Raw genomic sequence first — 18,107 nt, 5'->3', positions numbered from 1 at the left:
TCAATGGTAGAGCAGAGTGGCGCAGAGGAAGCGTGCTGGGCCCAGAACCCAGAGGTCGATGGATCGAAACCATCCTCTGCTAGAAGAAGAAAAATAAAATGAACCAGTGTCTTTAGAAATGCGTGTCTGTTAAAAAGAGGTTCATAAGGATTTTGTCTTCCTCCACAATCACCAACCATTGTGAGAGTAAACAACAGTCCACTTTCTGACTGAAGCAAAAGTAGACTTCAAAAGGTTTTTCTGATTCAACATAGCAGCTAAATTTCCATTTCCATTTCCTGAACAGGACAGGTTAAAAAAAAGGGAATGTCATGACTTCCTCTGTATGTTAGAATGTGAACGACTAAAAATGTTCATGCCCAGTTTTAAGTTAGAATTAAACTGAAAATACCAAAATCTCCCCTCTTCAATCCTGTCACTCAGTGTTGTAAACTGTTTCAAACAAATTCTACTGTTCAACAGTTCGAGTGTTTCAAATGAAGCTGAATGTTCTCCTCTACTTTCCTCAGTTGTGTTTCTTTCATGTCCTCCTGAGATCAAAGACAGAATTCTAGGTACAAATAAAGACACTATCAAAGCCCCCCTGATGACATCATCATCAATTCTGTTTTTGATCTGGAGGCTATTGCTTTAATCGTGGCTTTGATCTGACTAATGTTTCCTGACAGGTTGCTGTTTCCACTCCAGAGCAACCAGTAGTTGATCCTATCAGACCAGTCTGATGAACGAAGCTTTTCACTGTCAGTGGAATCACTGGGAAAAGAAACTCCTCCTGTCAGATGAAGGCTTCACTGTGTTGAGGAGGGTTTGTTCAGATGATTCTGGAAGAATAAATCAAAACCTCATCATTGAACATGAACATTAATCACTGATGACTGTTTTAACTGAACCTACTGGATACTGTGGTGCCTGATGAGGAGACAACTTGGGTACAAAGTTGAAGAAGAGGGTTTTTGGAGAGGAGATTTAGATGAGATGGTTTCCAAATCAAATCGGTTGTCACAAGGGAAAGTCTGCATGGAAACACACACACACACACACACACACACACACACACAGAGTCCTACTGACGAACCCATGTTTTTCTTCACTTAAACCACCACTGGAGTATTGAAAGAGATTGCATGAGACACCATCAACTTACATTAAAAACCCCTGACTGCCTTTAATTCCCTCCTGGCTGCAGGAAATTAGACAGACCAGCCCATAGCGGGGCTGCACGGTGGTGCAGTGGTCAGCACTGTGCCTTCACAGCAAGAAGGTTCCGGGTTCGGGTCCTGGCTCGGGCGTGGGATCTTTCTGTGTGGAGTTTGCATGTTCTCCCCGGGCCTGCGTGGGTTCTCTCCAGGTACTCCGGCTTCCTCCCACTGTCCAAAGACATGGACATGAGGGGACGAGGCTGATTGATACTCTAAATTGACCGTAGGCGTGAGCGTGAATGGTTGTTCGTCTGTGTGTTGGACCTGCGATGGACTGGTGACCTGTCCAGGGTGAACCCCGCCTCTCGCCCGTAGATGCTGGGATAGGCTCCAGCCCCCCCCCCCCCGTGACCCTTACTAGTTAGGAATAAGCAGAAGATGACGATGGATGGCCCATAGAGTGGAGGTGAGACCACAACCATGCTCTACAATCAATATTTACATCAAACCAGCAACAACTTAACCTGACCAAATATATACATGATTCCAGACTACTACACCAACTCAATCATACATCCACATAATCATTCAATGAACCTCGCCTGTGATTGTACCCCCTCTCCCATCTGGGAGCAAAGGTTTGCACCTACAGCTCTTAAGGAGCTTCCTTGGGCCACTCTCCCCTTTTGGCTCCACCCCCTTTAAGGAAACCACCAGGAAGAGGTGAGGACTGACGTGACGACTGAAACTGCCACATTTACATAAGACAAACTAGATCAACACTAAATACCAGGCCTTGCACAGTGATTCCCACTGACTGACACTGGGGTCTTCATTTTCCACAGGCAGGATGGCCGGTCCCCCTGTGCTTCCCAGGTCCCTCCCTGGAACACATGGCATAGAAAATGTTTCACATGTTTGCTGATTCAATAAACCTGACCATGAACATGTGTGTGTGCCTCTAATTTACATAAACTGTTAATACCAAGACAAATGCTACCTTCAATTCATCATTAATGTCATGGAACCCTTGGTCTCCATTACATTGGTCAACCAGAGAAGCTTCAACTGGTGACGCTCATTCAACCATGCATGAAGGTCAACGTGCATCATCTGCTGTGCTCCTTAACAGGGGAATTAGCTCAAATGGTAGAGCGCTCGCTTAGCATGTGAGAGGTAGAGGGATCCATGCCCTCATTCTCCAGTGTACTTTAACTTGTTCTGTTGATCAGAAGAGCTGCTGGGTGATGAATGCTGATGTTTGTCCACTGCTGTGATAAAGTGTCCCCTGTTACTGAGATGAGGATGAACACCTGCTCAGGTCAAAGCTGCAATGAAGTCATCACCCTGTAAAGCACCAAATAACAAAAGTTACACTTTACAAGTAGAACAGGTCCAGTTCCACACTCTTTAAATGAATTTACACCCAACAATTCTTCATGAGCAAGCACATCCTAGCTTAGGCCCAACTTTTCTTGGCGCTCTCCCAGATGCTTGGGAGCTTCTGGGGGAGCGCTAGTTGGGCCTAAGCCAGGAGCTAAGCTAAGTTGGTCTGCACCAGCGAGTGAGGGTTGGCTAGCTCTTGCAGCTTTTGGTGCAGAGCCGCTGCAGGTCCAATTCAACATCGCTAAGCCTCACCTCCAACACAACAAGAAAACTACATTTAACACACTTATCAGTGTCACTAAAGGAGGCAGAGGAGGAACAAAACATGTGGCACTCTGAGCAGGAGAGAGGAGAACAAGAGGGAGAAGCCATCGTTAGCTTAGCGTGTTTACAAGGAAGAAAGACTGTTGCTACCAGAATGATGGTCTTTTAAACTTCAGCCAAATAAAGCAATTAGGTATTAATTTTTGGTGGGTAATTAGTCAACGAAATAAGGAATTAGCAGGGAGGATCACACTTTAGCGAGCACAATGAAGCAAGGCTCTACGTTCAGCAACACAGAAAAAGGAGTTGAGGTCACAGGCTTCCTGCAACCAAGGTCAAAAATCCAGGACGGACGAAGGGGAGGACAACAAAGACAAAGACACAAGAAACAGAGATAATAACCTTAAACTACATAACAACCATAACACATATTGCCCACACACACACACACACACACACACACACACACACGCACACACGCACACACACACACACATTTTGTGAAACAACTCAGGAGTCATCAGGTGTTTTACTCAGAGGGATTCATTCATGATAAATGAGCATGGAGGAGACCCAGTAATCATCAACACAAGCGTCACATGAGCAGGTCACCACCCACTTTTATTGATTGGTTCTTGTAAGAATCACTCCTAACGCCATCAGGAGGTCATTTTTTGTCCTGCCCTGTCTCAACTGTTGGAGCACAACTACAGCCTGAACTCTGCCACTACCTTATCCCTCCCTAACAACCTCATACAGACCCACTATCTGGACTTGCCTGACCCCCCTGACCCTCATCAGTCACTCCTAGTGCCTCCCACTGGAGGGAATAGGAGCGTCTGTGAGCTCTGACTGTTGGGATGCACATCCATGTGATGAAGAGCTGTTTTAAACAGGGAATCATTTGACCTCTTGACCTGTGTGGGCAGGTACAGAGGGACGATTCCATGAACAATAATATTACTAAACAAATGGGTCTTTAGCGTCTTTCTAAAGGTGTCCACAGCGTCCTCATGTCCAGTGGGAGAGCGTTCCAGAGTCTAGAAGCTGCAACCTGGAAGGTTCACTCTCCTTCAGTGAGGCTGAATCCCTGTGGTCAGGGAGGATAAGGGACCCCACAGGTGTCACTAAAGTGCTTTAGACTGCAAAGCACTCAGCTAATCAAGCTGGGATCAACTGCTGTGGTGATCAAGGTATCATCATATATCACAAACAAAGAAAACAAAGTTGAGGAAAAGCACACAAAGAAAAAACTATGAACATGAACAGAGCATCTTCTACACCAGATGTCACACGGCTCAGTAGACCTCTGGTTTGACCCGCAGCAGGTCCAGTCTCCAGGGTGCCCCCATCATTCTGCTCTTCAGTCACAGGACATGCAGCAGAATCCCATGGCTCCTCTGCAGAAGAACATGTGAGAGCGTCTGCTTGCTCTTCTCTGGCTGGACGTAGGGGAGAGTCTGCTTGCTCTTCTCTGGCTGGACGTAGGGGAGAGTCTGTTTGCTCTTCTCTGGCTGGACGTAGGGGAGAGTCTGCTTGCTCTTCTCTGGCTGGACGTAGGGGAGAGTCTGCTTGCTCTTCTCTGGCTGGACGTAGGGGAGAGTCTGTTTGGTCTTCTCTGGCTGGACGTAGGGGAGTGTCTGTTTGCTCTTCAGAAGTTTGCTGGACCTTCACTTGAAGGCCATGATTTTCCTCTTTCAAACAGCTTTTTAAATCATGAAGATTTCCCAGGATTTCCCACTGAGCACTGCTCCTTTTCTTCTTTTGTGTTCTCACTGCACATAGAAGACTCTGAACTTCACCGTTCAGACTGCCAGTCTTTGTGGGGTCCTGGTCCTTCCTTGATTCAAGGTGGGCCAACTCAGCAGTGAAGGTCTCTGTCTCCTGAGATGCAGTCGAAACTCGTCTCCTCAAACATCCATTTTCTGCCTCTCTCTCCTCACTCTGGGATCTCAGCTGTTCAAGAGTCGTCTTCTTCTCAGTGAGTTCTTCTCTCATTTTGTTCTTCTCTGCCTGGATGGAGTTGAGCTCACACTTGAGGTCACACTTCTCCTTGCAAACCATCTTCACCTCAAGCTGAAGATTGTGGACTTGTGTGTTCAGGTCTCTGATCTGAGTCTGGTTCTCCTCCCTCACAGATTCAAGGTTACCCACCATGGCAGACATGTTCTCTACCAGCTGATATGCAATAATCTTCTCTTGTCCAAGACTAGAAACCTGTCCCCACAAATTCTGGTTTTCTGTCCATCTCTTGTCACACACAGACTGAAGCTGATCAAGTGCACTTTTCTTCTCAGTCAGGTCTTCCTCAAGACATTTCATCTCCACCAGTTCACTCTCCCTCAGAGACTGAACGTTGGTCAGCTCTTTTCTGAGCTCATTGTTCTCTCCATCAACCTTCCTCCCCTCACACTGAAGACTGTGGACTGTTGCGTTCAGATCTTCTATCTGAGTCTGGTTCTTGTCCTGGACCGTTTGGAGGTTGGCCACCACAGCAGTGAGGTTCTGGAGCTCCTGGATTGCTCTTTTATTCTCATGTTCAAGAGTAGAAACTTGTTCCCTCAAATTTTGGTTTTCTGCCTGTGTGTTGTCACACAGAGACTGAAGCTGCTCAAGGGCAGCTTTCTTCTCAGTCAGGTCCTCCTGCTCTGTCAGCCTGAGAGATGGAGGAGCAGGATCACATTGACCAGGATCATTCAGTGGATAAATACAGCTCCTACTGAGATCCACCAGATCTCTGAATGCTCCAACTACACAATCCAATGGAGTCATAGCCTTCTGTCCTGGGTTGATCTGAAGATCTTGAGCCAAACTAAATCTCCTGGAACTGTCAAGTCTTTAAAGACCAAAACTGCCCCAGAAATGAGGAGTCTGGATTCTTTTCTAGAATGTGATGGCAATGACAGTCCTGCAGAGTGACATCACTGACATGACTGATGACTTCAGTCACATGACTGATGACTTCAGTCACATGACTGGATGACAGTGTAGATTCCAATGTAGAGGTTGGGGAAATAGTCTCTGAGAATCCAGCTTGAAGCCATGCCCTCTTTGTTCTTCAAAAACCCAAACAGCGACCATCAGTCTCCCTCCAATCCCGTACTTGGTTCAATGTTGCTGTTCCATTTTGCAGCAGTAGGTGTCGCTGTGATACCAGGTTCAGTTCAAGATTCCCAACTCCAGCTCATGTTGGTGACCTCAGTGGCAGGTAAAATGGTGCTTCAGTGGATCATGTGATCAACTCATGTCTGTCCTCACTGCTCCACAGGTCTGTCAAATGTTCTGTAAAATAGTTGGACCCAGCAGAGCTGCTAGATTAGGAGTTGATGGAGTCGCTGCAGATACCAGGGTCCAAAGTCCAGCTTGAACCTGGTTTGTGCAGTTCTTTGTCAAGCTAACAGCCATTCTTGTCACTGCCAAGCTAAAGTGACGTCTGTCAACAAAGGTCAACATACAAAAGGATATTTCTACTGGCAGTTCAAGATTTTGATCAAACTCCTTTTTCAGAGCTGGAACCTTCCTCTTGTGTCAGCTTCCTGTTCCCATCTCTATGGTAACGGTCAGTTTTGACCCACGTCTTCAATCAGCTGTCAAATAAACTAAAACAGTTTTCTATCCTCCAAGTTGTTTCCATCTCTTGGTGACCTTGTCAGGCTTCCTTATCCATGGAAATATTGATTGATTGATTGATTGATTGATTGATTGTGTGTGTTTAGATTCATGTGTGACACTTCTGTGTGTTCTCTGCAGAGATGTTTCCTGCAGTTGAAGCACAATCCATTTGTCCTGCTGTCCTGACTGCTTGGGCAGACCTGACACCTCTTTCTTCTGGAACCAGATCCTGAGTGGGGTTGTGGCTGTGGCTGTTCTGGTTGGTGTTGAGGCAGGGCTGCTGAGGAGGATGCTGTTGCACTCTTGGTGGATGTGGGTCCACAACACAAATGCATTCTATGCAGACACATCAAGGATGGTCTTTGTTTGTTGTGTTGTTGTGCAGGTCGATGGGAGAACGAGGCTGATGAGAGTCCCTGAAGCTCCCATGACTGGGAGAGGAGCTGCTGGCAGTGTTGCTGACAGTGCACTTCTGACTTCAGGTTTGGCTCTGACTGTTGCTTTGTCATCTTATTTTGATAACTGGGTCTAAACCAATCCTTATGATTTTATAATTCAGTGAAAAACATTTTTTTCTTTTATTTTGTTGAACTAGAGGTTCCTGACAAAGTCAAAAATCCTTGACACAATAAACAAATTGATGTGGTTCTTTGATGCATTTAAATCCTAAAACAGGTCCCACAGGAGGAAGGTTAAATCATGTGACCATCATCATAACAGCTGTTGACCTTGTTTAACTAGTTGGTGGTGCTAAATACCACCAGCTTGCTAACGTTAACTAGCTAACGTAGCCAGCTAGCTAATATTATTTTCTAACTTCAGGCCTAAATTTGGGATTGACTGTTAAAATTGTTCCCCTCACCTTTGTAACACCAGGTTGTGTCTTGATGATGTCACTGTAACTGCCTTTCTGATTCTAAAATATAAATGCATCCAAAATAAAAATGTCAAACTGCCCCTCCATGGAAACATCATATTTAATATACTGCAATATTCTTTTCCAGTGTACTACACTATATTTTTGTTTTATCAGAGAGGCTTTAATGTCTGTCTTTGATCTCTTAACTCTGACTCTGATGTCATTGGTGGTGACTGAATTCTACCCCCTGACAGACTGGGAAGGCTCATATTGGCGATGGATCCATGAAGGAATGAAGGTCTTTTTTCAAAGTAACTTGTTATTTTGTTCTTGGTTGTCATGGTGACTCGTGGTATCGGGGCTCCATTGATGATGTCATTTTGTGGTGGTTGTGCACTTGTGACACTCAAGGTGAACACACTCACAGCTGATTGGACCAACTCAGATCAGCTGTTCTGAACCTGATACTCAGAGTTTCCATCTCAGTGTCAACTCAGGAGTGACTGAGGAGAAGAGTTTCAGAACAGCCACAGTTGGGGGACTTCCATCCAGCAGCCATTTTCTATCCCTGTAAGGGAGTGAAGGGATCTGGAGCTGCTGGGTTCAGGTGGATCCAGAACACAAGATGGAGGTCAGTCAGGACCCCAGAAGGAGACCAGCATCTGGAAGGTGAAGATGCTTTAATCTGACACCATCGTGTCAACAGTTCTGAAATCAGAACAAAAATAAACAGTAGTATTTCCACCTGCTACTCCTGCAGATATTCAAGTGAACAGGAACACAGATTCATGCTCAACTTCTCCTGTGTGTTCATCCACAGTCACCAAACAACAACCAAACCAGACAAAAGGGGGTTTGCTAGCATGGCGATCAGCTGTAGTTCACCCATCTTATCCAGGTCACATGGCTCAGGGATAGCATGGCCATCTGGTAACAAAAGGGGGTTTGCTAGCTTGGTGTGCTGAGGTAGAATGGCTCTGTTTAAATTGAGTCCATTTACCATTTCTTTCCCGGCTTCCTCTAGCGGTGCTGTCATCCCTTCCTGTGACTGCAGGAGGGAAGGGGTCCCCCTTCAGAATCAGTTTGATGTCATTGTTACTTCCTCTTCAACATTCCTTTAGCAGACCAACTCACTAACTAGCTCAGTGAGGCGGTGTGGCCGAGTGGTCTAAGGTGCTAGCTTAAGGCTCCAGTCTCTGAGGAGGTGTGGGTTCAAATCCCACCACTACCATCATGTCCCAGGGCTCTGGAGAGGTGTGGCAGGTCTCTCCCAGCCTCTCTGTGCTGGAGGTGTTGGCTGCTTTTATCACTCTGGGAAGAAAATGTCCTGAAGTTGAAGTGTTCTCCTCATCTTGAACTCTCCAAAACAACAATGTGCAGTAACGCTGAGCTGCCTTCAAGCCAACAACATGGGCACAGTGTACCCAGAGCCACAGGCTCCTCCCAGTATATGCAGCACTGCCAGTGACCTCTGCTCCAGTGTAACAGTGACTCTCCAAACTGAAGCTGATCCAGGACCAGCTCAGGAGGAGCCATGGAGCAGACAGGCTCTCTGATTTAATGCTGCTGTCTGTTGAGAGGAACATCCCAGTTGACTCCAACAAGGCTGCTGATGTCTTCAAACCCAGGACCAGAAGAAGAACCCTCCTCTGAGTCCACAGACCTGAGCACCGCTGCTCTGACTACCAGGTTACCTCCTGGTTATCAGGGTGAAGTCATGGTGAGGTGGTCAGTTGTTCCTGGTGTTTTATTCTAGAGGCCTGGCAGTTAAACACTGAATTAAATCATTTTAATTCTTTACATGAAGTTTCCCGCTGTTTAGCTGGAAATGTTTGACAACTTCCTCCATGCTGGTGCCCCATCACACACAACAGGTGCACTTGTCCTCTTTTCACCTCTGACCCTCAAACATTCCACCAGTGAACGTCCAGAAATTGAAGCATCAACAGTTCAGCAACAATGAATTCTTCAAATCACTTCTGAAATAAGAGATGAATCTTTACCTGCTGAGGCTTCAGAGCCAAATTGTGAACCTTCAACTCTCACATTCCTGTTCTTGTCTCAATCCTGCTCTCCTAAATCAAGACCTGTTTAATAAATGGTAGAGCAGAGAGGAGCAGAGGAAGAGAGCTGGGACCAGAACCAAAGACATCAAGAGGGGACGAGGCTGATTGATACTCTAAATTGACTGTAGGTGTGACTGTGAGAGTGAATGGTTGTCTGTCTCTATGTGTTGGCCCTGTGATGGACTGGTGACCTGTCCAGGATGAACCCCGCCCCTCGACCAATGTCAGCTGTGATAGGCTCCACCCCCCCTATGAACCTTAACAGATAATCAGTGGAGAAATGGAAATTTAGCTGCTATGTTGAATCAGAAAAACCTTTTGAAGTCTACTTTTGCTTCAGTCAGAAAGGAGACTGTTGTTAACTCACAATGGTTTGTGATTCTGGAGGAAGACAAATTTCCTTTTGCAATCCTTTTTAACAGACACACATTCCTAAAGGTAAGGGTTTATTTTGTTCCTTTCTTTGAGCAGAGGATGGTTTTGATCCATCAACCTCTGGGTTCTGGTCCCAGCTCTCTTCCTCTGCACCTCTCTGCTCTACCATTGACTGAACAGGCCTTGATTTAGGAGACCAGGATTGTGACAAGAACAGGAATTTGAGTTTCAAATGTTTCCCAGTTTGGCTCTGCAGCAGGAGGTCTTGTAGAAACAGGGACTGACCTGACACCAGCTCCCTCTGGAACAATGGTTCATTCATTCATCGGTGCCAGGAGGCCTAAAAACACAGGACACCAATTCAATCCAGGACCTTGGAGCCTGAACTGAAACTCCATCACACCGTGGCTCTGCTGGGGCCTCCACAGGTGAGTGAGGCTGAGCTCCAGTCTGCTCTGAGGAGGCAGCAGACATCTGCACCACTCAGAGGTTTGGTTGGTGGCTTTGACAAAATCCCAACAAACTAAAATCCTGTTGAAGCAGGAAGTTCTAGTTGAACTCTCATCCACGTCACATGACCAAGAAAACCTCCTCTTTCATTCAGACCAGAACAGACAAACATAGAAACATTGTTTCAGCTTCTGATCAAACAATAACATGTTCTTGATTGTTTGTCATGTTCTATGAATCAGACTGATGATCTCTGGATGTTCTAGGAGGGGGGTCTGTTTCTGATGAAGCCTGTTTGGTCTGGGGGGGTTAAGATGGTGGGGCTGTTTCAGTTCTAGTGCTGAAGGCTTTCACCATGACAGTCAGACTCTCCTCTGTCCTTCATGGTCCCTCAAATGTGCAGTGTGGACCTCACACACTGAATTTAGCCTGAAAACTCTTCATGAAAAGCAGGAGACTCAGAGTCTCTGTGGTGCAATCGGTCAGCGCGCTCGACTGTTAACCGAGAGGCTGGTGGTTTGAGCCCACCCAGGGACGATGAACAGGCTCTACTGGTGCTTAGGAGTCGCTGTGTTAATGATCTGAATGTGGACGGACAGATTGACCCTCCACAGTAGACACCTGTGACAGATCTCTTGATGAGAAGTGTTAAATTTAGTCGTCGTGTGTCATGCAGTGTGGAGGAGGCCTGCTGGCTGTGGGTAAAGTGGGGCTCAGAGTTTGTGGAGTCGGCTCTGGAATGAAGGGGGTCACTGTTTGGTTCTCAGATGCTCCAGCTCAGGTTAGCGAGGTGGTGGAGAAACCAGTGAGAGCTCTGCCAGCTGGAGCCTCTTGGGTCACGGGAGGCTTCACTCCTGGAGGTGGAAATGATGAGGAGTTTTAAAATCTGCTCCTCTTTCACGCTGACTTGTTTTCTTGGGTTCCCTCTTTCATTCATGTGTGATTTTAGTCTCAGCTCTCTAAACCTGAACGGAGCCAGAACCCATTTTAAAAGAGCTGCTCTTTTAAACTCCTGGAGATCAAGAGGATCCTGCCATGTTTGTCCAGGAGACCCACAGCACAACAGTCAGTGAATGGGGATGCAGGCAGGCTTTTAATGGGGGTCATTTGAAGTCCCAAGTCCAGTTGGAGCAGAGGGTGGAGTTTGATTCTCCAGGAGGTTTTTGTTGTTGTTTTTTTACCAGTTTCTTTTGGTTTGGAGGAAATCATTCCAGGTGTTTGAAAGAAGGTGAGAGCAACTTTGGAAAATGTTCAACTTGTGTTTTTAAATGTCTTTGCACCAACAAATGGTGGACAGGACAGCTTTTGAGACATTTTAATGCCACTGTTCAACAGTGAATCTGCTGGTTTCCTGTTTTTAGGAGCTGATGGGAGCTGCACAGAGAAGCTCTTTGAGACAGGAACCATTCAGAGCTCCACCCTGCTTCTTCCAGCAGGATCCACAGATCCACCAACACACCAGCTGTTTGATGTGTGTAGGCTTTTGACCAGGATTCCTGGACAGCACAGCTGGACTCACTCAACAGCTAACTTGTTAGCACCGACTAGACAGGAGCGCTTCTATGGTTTTACTCAGTGGTTCAATGTTTTTAAGAGATGTCCCATTCAGCCTGTGGGTTTGAGTGATCACTCTTCAGTCTCCTGTTCTGTTTTATTAAAATATTCATTTAAAAGCTCCTGAGAGAGAGGGGGGGGGGAGATAGAGGGAGGGGGGGAGACAGAGAGAGAGAGAGGGAGAGGGGGGGTAGACGGAGAGAGGGGGGAGACAGAGAGAGAGGGAGAGAGGGGGGAGACAGGGAGAGAGGGCGGGAGGGAGGGAGAGAGAGGGGGGAGGGAGAGAGAGGATCAAACTGATCTCAAACTTGACTTCAAAATTCTCTGATTATAATCATTTGTACTCCTTGATAGATTCATCACTACAGTGTCATAGAGGGTCCATTACTATTGCAGTATATTAAAGAATATAAGAACGAGGTTACCATTCATGTAAATATAATATTTCATGTATTGCAGTATATTTTCAAAGATATGACACTTTAATTTTTTTAATAAGAGAGACTTTAATGTGAGACTTTAATGTCTGTCTTTGATCTCTAAACTCTGACTCTGATGTCATTGGTGGTGACTGAACTCTACCCCCTGACAGACTGAAGGCTCCTATTGGTGATGTCATCATAAATACATGAAGGTCTTGTTTCAATGGTATAACATTAAAGCTCATCTTAGTAAAACAATCAAGTTACCTGAACTAAATTCTTGAAAAAATGACTGTCACTGACTTAAATGAATCAAATCTACTTCAAAGTTCCTTCTGTTGTCATAAGTCGGCCATTTTAAGTGTACTTGTAGTTCCAGAACATTCCAAGAGGAGATGATATGAATCATTTTGTTAGATTAACTCAGTTCCTCTGCTTTGATGTTGGTGGACCGAGGGGAGTTTGCCTGAACCTGCTTGGACCTGCTGGCTCCTGCTCAGTCCCTCACTCAGCCTCACTCAGCCTCAGCAGCACCGCTCCACTGAGGCCTGATTCAGGTTCCTAGCAACCAAATAGGAGGAGAGCTGAACCTTCTTGCTGGGAGGCCACAGTGCTGACCACTGCACCATTGTGTCCCCTGAAAATGCCACCATGTTGTTGGGGTTTTCTGTAACAGCAAGCACACATGAACATAGCAGCTTCTTCACAGGGCTGGTGGTGCAATGGATAACGCGTCTGACTACGGATCAGAAGATTCTAGGTTCAACTCCTGGCCAGCTCGCTTTGAACTTTACACTGAGAAGATGAAGTGAGAACCACTGATCAAAGTCACTGAAGTCCTCCCAGGTTTCCTCCTTGTCTGCTGGAAACATGAACACATGAATGATCCTGCTACCTCTCATGTTAAGCTGCACTTGACAGTGACAGCAGCAATCCCAGTGTGTCATCAACATTTCCTGTCAAATCAATGATAGAAGCTGTTGAATTTCAAAATGAGAAAAAATGAACACCGGAGCACAACACTTCTTTGCTTCCTGGCCACTCTCATGTCTGTCTGTCCATCTGGAGTTGGGGGGAGGAGCTTCACATGTTTTTTCTTTTTTTAAAAAGGGAATGTCATGACTTCCTCTGTATGTTAGAATATGAACGACTAAAAATGTTCATCCACAGTTTAAAGTTAGAATTCAATTTAAAGTAAGAAAAATCTTCCCTCTTCAATCCTGTCACTCAGTGTTTCAAACAAATTCTACTGTTCAACAGTTCAAGTGTTTCAAATGAAGCTGAATGTTCTCCTCTACTTTCCTCAATTGTGTTTCTTTCATGTCCTCCTGAGATCAAAGACAGAATTCTAGCTACTGTCAAAGCCCTGATGACATCATCAGGAATTCTGACCTGTCCAGGGTGAACCCTGCCTCTTGAACAATGTCACCTGGGATCGCCCCCCCCCCCCCCCCCCATGACCCTTAAAGGACAAGAATAGAAAGTGGATGGAGGGATGGACTCAACACTGAAATCAGCTGATCTGATCCACATTCTAATGTTTCCTGTCCCTCTTTAGGAGTCAATGAGAATAGTAGTGTATATAATAATGTATATCCAACCTTGTAGTATCTTTCCAAAGCTTTTAGTATTTCTTCTTGTTTCTACTTGTAGTTTTAGTGTCTGGATCTTTTCTTTTGATGTCCTGCTGTCTGCTCTTTGCTTTTGGAGCTTCCTTCAACAACTACCAGGCCTCCTGGGTACTGTAGGAAACATGGTCAAGTTCTTCTGACTTCTCCAGGAACGTCCTGCTCACATTGGTCTGTCTTCATTTTGACTCCTCCCACTGCCACAGTGACCAGCCTTTATACTCTTGGTGACTGGGGCCCTGGTTGCTGCAGGCCTCAACACCAGCCTGTGGTTGTGAGCAGGGCAGAACAGAACTGACAGTATCTCTCATGGAGGACCTGGGTCAGCGCCTGGTGCCAGCTGGGGCACCGCTTTAACCTGGACCCCTGGAAGATCTTCTCCAGGAACTCGCCTTTTTCAATCGAAACAGCGTGAAACTTCAAGTAAAGAATTAAAATTATTTAATTCACAATGAAGCCTCTGTCAAAAAACAAAGGAACAACTGACTACCTCACCATGATCACCAGGAGGTAACCTGGTAGTCAGAGCAGCAATGCTCAGGTCTGTGGACTCAGAGGAGGGTTCTTCTTTTGGTCACAGGTTTGAAGATCTGAGTGGAAGAGAGAGGAGAGGCTGTGAGAGACCTGCCACACCTCTCCAGTGACCTGGGACATGATGGCAGTGGTGGGATTTGAACCCACGCCTCCTCAGAGACTGGAGCTTAAATCCAGCGCCTTAGACCGCTCGGCCACACTACCTCACTGAGCTGTTCTCTGAGTTGGTCTGCTAAAGGCATGTTGAAGAGGAAGTAACATAATGATATCAAACTGATTCTGAAGGGGGACTCCTTCCCTCCACGGTCACAGGAAGTGACAACAGCGCCGCTAGAAGCAGGAAAGAAATGGTAAAAGGACTCAGTTTGTACAGAGCCTTTCTACCTCAGCAGCACTCAAGGAGCTGAACAATGTCCTCTCATTCACACACACTCACACACTGATGCTGAAGGCTGCCATGCAAGGAGCCAACCTACTCATCAGAAGTATTTAGGGGTTCAGTCTCTTACTCAAGGACACTTTGACATGGTCACTGGAGAAAGTGAGGATCAAACCAGCCACCCTTTGGTTGCCAGACGGCCACGCTACTCTTGAGTCATGTGACCTGGATAAGATGGTGAACTACAGCTGATCGCCATGCTAGCAAACCCTCTTTTGTTTGGTTTGGTTGTTGTTTAGTGACTGTGGATGAATACACAGGAGAAGTTGAGCATAAATTTGTGTTCCCTGTTCACTTGAATATCTGCAGGAGTGTGAGGTGGAAATACTACTTGGAGGAGAATGAGAGTTCAGTCTCAGCGCTATGACCTGTGCTGACACTAAAACATGTCAGCCACAGAACAAAGATGGCAGTCCTCTGGGAGAGCAGGTACACCACACATACATGAAGAAACCCTACAGGAAACAAATATGTTGCCAGAGACTTTTACTCTGTTTTTGTTGTTTACCAAAGTACAGGATTGGAGGGAGACTGATGGTCGCTGTTTGGGTTTTTGGAAAACAAGGAGGCTGTGGCTTCAAGCTGGATTCTCAGAGACTATTTCCCCAACCTCTACATTGGCATCTACACTGTCATCCAGTCACGTGACAGAAGTCATCCAGTCACGTGACTGAAGTCATCCATTCATGTCAGTGATGTCACTTGGCAGGACTCTCATTGCCGTCTCATTCCAGAAAAGAATCCAGACTCCACCTGTGGCTCCATGATAACTGAGGGACCTCTGGTTGGAGGCTGGACGATGATGTTTGGACTGGAAGGAAAACTCCTTGTCCAAATTCCATTGTGTTCAAGTTTAAAGTCCCACAATCAGAAGTAGCTGAATCTGACAGGTGGAGGTTTGGAACTACAAGATGGTGATGTTTTCTTGACTTGATGCTCTGACTGTCAGGGTGGATGTCAGCTTCTTCTGCTGCTGCATCTGAGTGGCTATGATTGGAGGTTTTACCCTCCAAGGTTGTTTGGTTCCAGGGGACATTTTAAAATTCCAGTCCCCAACCTGGGCTGTTCTGAAACTCTTCTCCTGAATCACTCCTGAGCTGCAGCAAGAACAAATACCAGTGCCAACCAGATCAACTTCATGGCTGCTAACAGCCTCAGACACTTGATTTCCATCAATCTGGAGCCAAGAAGGCCCTCACCTGTGGTTCTCCTCCAGGAGGGTCCAGGTTCTGCCATTGGGGCTCCTGGTGCCACTGCCAGAGAGCCTCAGCTGCACACTGCAACATTTCAAAAGGAGATTGACATTCCTTCAAATGTCCTGACATCTGATTCCAATGGTTCTGTTCCATCTTTATATTTTAAAATGAATCACACAATGAAAGCTGCCTCAGCTGGTTTAAGAGAGAGAACAAGCTAAGAGATCTGAAACCAGTAAAATATGCTTTTCTGTGTGCAAACTAGTGAGGGGCATGGAAGGATATTTTACCACCAATACAGAACCCAGACTTTAGTCATGTGATGAGATGGCGACTCTGATTATGAAGTTAATGGACAAAATGTGAATTGAAAGAAAACACATTCCTTCAGCAGACTTTGATCCAACATTGAAGTTAGAGTTTGGTGGCTGCTCCATGTTGGAGGAAACCAGGCGATGTTGGGACATCACAGGGAAGCTCCTTTGCCTCCTCTGCTGCCAGTTCAACCACTCACTCCCCTCAGTGGAGAGCAGCTTCAACTGGGTTTGGAATTTACCATTGTGGATGCATAGGAATGTGGAGAAAATGTCCTTTGTCAGAAGTGGGATTCGAACCCACGCCTCCAGGAGAGACTGCGACCTGAACGCAGCGCCTTAGACCGCTCGGCCATCCTGACAGACACTGAAAGTTGCAGACTTCAATATCAAATGAATTCATTCACTGACAAAGTAGAATTTTTTTCCACAGGAGCTCCTGGCTCCTTAGTTGTTACATTTATTGTTAACATTAAACACACAGTCTGAGTTCATGGCAGTAAGAAATGAACCAGAACATTTGAACCACGTAACATCTCTTGATCAGTTTGTTACATGGGACACATTCCAGACAGGAAGGTCCTTCTGAGACTTGAACTCTGATCACTGGATCCAGAGTCCAGAGGGCTCACCCTTCCACCATGGAACCAAACACAAGGAGGACGTTCCTCTAAATACCACTTGACATCACCTGCAATCAACCTGTTGATATTTGGAGGTTCATCTTGCTCTTGTTCCAGACTACATTGGCAAAAGGAACAAGAACCACAAGGAAATCATGGAACTCCAGATTTATTCAGGACTTTCTAACTCCATTGTATGACCTGGGAGCAAAGACTGGCCAGGCCTTCCTTAATTTATCAGTTAATTACTGCTTCAACAAACATGCCACTTAATTAAGTCACCAGAATTTCTCTCATTGAAAAACCCACCAGCCTGATTTCTTGACATGACATGAAAAATTCTCCAAGAACCCACAGTTGGGTGGAAAGATACCAGGTTAACCAGGAGGAGTCCTGTTCCTGAACCATGGATGGAACAAAGTCCACTGGAAAACTCAGCAGTTCCTGAGTGCCAGATCCATCCGGGAGCTTGGGTCTCCCCTTGACTGTGGTGATCCATGAGATCAAGGAGGACAGAGGAAAGAAGGATCCTGTTGGAGATCTCCTCCCTTCTTCCTCCACTTCACTACTACTTGGATGTCAGGAATATGAGGTACTTTACTCAAATGAGGTATTAGGAGTTTCCTGTTTGACAAGAAGGAAGTCAGAGGTTCATACCTCACTTGTTGGTGGTGCCCTCAACCTGCTGAGAGCATCACTTAGTTCTCTACAGAGAAACATGGCAGCTCTGCTGAAGGCTGCAGGAAACCTGCTGGAACTGAGACTTGGACTCAGGTCACTGGATTCAAAGTCCAGGGTGCCAACAGGTCCACCAGGGCATCTGTGCTTTACTTACCGTGTAAAAAAGGACCACAGTGGTCGTCTGGTTTTAATTTAACAAACAAATACGGTTGAAAACTTTGAGACAGTGACACAGGGCTCTTATTTGAAGGGCCATGGGATGGGAAATATCCCAGACCTCTGAGATCAGAGCGCTCACTTTGATCTCAGGGTCCTGACTTTGGGGGTTCTTCCTTTTGTCTTCAAATACTTGTGGTTTTTATTGGCAGAACTTTCAACTTGCATGCAAAAAGAGAATCACAGTCAATGTAAACCCAGCAGACAGTGTTTATTTCTAATAAATCAGACAATCGCACAAATGAGAATGAAAGGAAAAAACAATAAAATGTTTAAAATCCTTCTCCACTCTAAAGCTTTTTAAAGTTCATTTGAAGGTTCAAAGGTGGAGGTGAGGAGGTCACCCTGA

At 45.9% G+C, this 18,107-nt stretch overlaps 3 non-coding genes across 3 annotated transcripts; 1 reads left to right on the top strand and 2 right to left on the bottom strand.

Moving 5' to 3' along the window:
* Positions 1–12,835: 12,835 nt before the first annotated feature.
* On the top strand, positions 12,836–12,908 carry trnar-acg (transfer RNA arginine (anticodon ACG)). The gene has a single exon. It is a non-coding gene; the product is annotated as a tRNA-Arg (tRNA).
* A 1,503-nt stretch (positions 12,909–14,411) lies between these two features.
* On the bottom strand, positions 14,412–14,493 carry trnal-uaa (transfer RNA leucine (anticodon UAA)). The gene has a single exon. It is a non-coding gene; the product is annotated as a tRNA-Leu (tRNA).
* Positions 14,494–16,517: 2,024 nt separating this feature from the next.
* On the bottom strand, positions 16,518–16,600 carry trnal-cag (transfer RNA leucine (anticodon CAG)). The gene has a single exon. It is a non-coding gene; the product is annotated as a tRNA-Leu (tRNA).
* Between the last annotated feature and the right edge of the window lie 1,507 nt (positions 16,601–18,107).

This window comes from Aulostomus chinensis, chromosome 1, assembly GCF_037954235.1.
Source record: "Aulostomus chinensis isolate RoL2024-O1b breed Wild chromosome 1, RoL_Achi_v1.0, whole genome shotgun sequence".
NCBI classification, from domain to species: Eukaryota; Metazoa; Chordata; class Actinopteri; order Syngnathiformes; family Aulostomidae; genus Aulostomus; species Aulostomus chinensis.
Note: the sequence above shows the minus strand (reverse complement) of the source record. Positions and strands in the feature narration are given on the sequence as shown.